Below are 1,431 nucleotides of genomic sequence, written 5' to 3'. Positions count from 1 at the left end.
CCTGTTTTATTTTGATAGTGTAGTTTCCTGTCTTGTCTAGTCTTGTCTAGCTTTGCTTTGTGCTTGTCTGGTTGTCCTGCCCCACCCTAATGTGATTCACCTGACATCTAACCTGTCCTACGGTTGCTCCTGTTACCGGCATTCCCTGTGAGTTTTCCTTGTCATTTTGTCCTGTTTGTTGCCTGGCCTTTTTCCCCCCTGGACCCCTGTGGTTTTTTGTATTTTTTGGGACTCTTGGATTTTTCCCCGGACATCTGGCTCTTGTGTTCCTTGTGGATTGTTTTTTCGTTTTTGTATAGAACGGTGTTAAATAAACCCCCAGTTTACCGGCTCCCACCTGCCTCCTCGTCTCTGCAATTGGGTCCTCATTCCTGCCTCCACACAACATTTTACTTATAAACTAAATTACTGTGAATGTGATGCTTACACATATGAATGGATCCCTTCCCATCTTTTCCAGTTATTAAGATATAAGCAGTTATTTTGAACTGCTTCTAATAGCTGTATCATCAGTAACGTCATTATTTTTTATTGAACATGCTAATTGTATTATTGTTTTACCACGAGTTGCTGCTTGCACCCTATTTCAATAATTGTTTTATCTCAACCTTTCCTGGTTTTGTTATTTTACTTTCAGGGAGTCTATTGTAACATCTGGCCAGGGACTGCAGATGAAAACAGCCTTTTGGCTCATCATGGCATATTTACGGTAATATACAATATAATAATATGCACTGTCCCTGTCAAATAAATAAAAATTCTAATATATTTACAGTATACAGTATATCAGTCCAATGCGTTTAGTAACAGATATTACTGGTGAGAGAAACCTTTAGCTGAAAGTTATGTTATATGACAGGTAGCCTAATTGGATCTTAATTAGATTAAAGGTTACCTCAGCATGGTATGTTTGTTTCTTCCAAAGTATTAACTTTATTACACCTTGAGGTATTAATGGCTTCCTCTCCATCAGCTTTGGGAGAAGCTTTTACAAGCTGGCTACTCGTTTGTCCACTGCCATAAAACAAGCAGAGCAAATGATTTTCAAATAGATAGACATTACTTTGACTTTTGTATGCTACAGATGGACATTAACATTTCAAAGGCACTTCAATCAGCAAAGGTAAAGGTTTTTATGCAGCAGATTTTTTTCTATTAGTTACATGAAATTATTGTCTTGTTCTTATGGCTCTGCTTTTGTGTGATATGGTTTGAGAAGCATTGAGTCAATTCACAAAGCATTTAAACATAAAGCCAAAAACCTTTACTGTCTGAAAGATGTTCCAGTCATGATTTAAAGTGCTCATATTATGCTTTTTGGTTTTTTCCCTTTCCTTTATTGTGTTATATATCTTTTTTTGCACGTTTATAGGATTACGTAGTGAAAAACCCACCCCAAAGGGACTTACTATCTCCAACAGAAAACACTGT

Source organism: Etheostoma spectabile, chromosome 15 (genome assembly GCF_008692095.1).
Source record: "Etheostoma spectabile isolate EspeVRDwgs_2016 chromosome 15, UIUC_Espe_1.0, whole genome shotgun sequence".
NCBI lineage: Eukaryota > Metazoa > Chordata > Actinopteri > Perciformes > Percidae > Etheostoma > Etheostoma spectabile.
Note: the sequence above shows the minus strand (reverse complement) of the source record.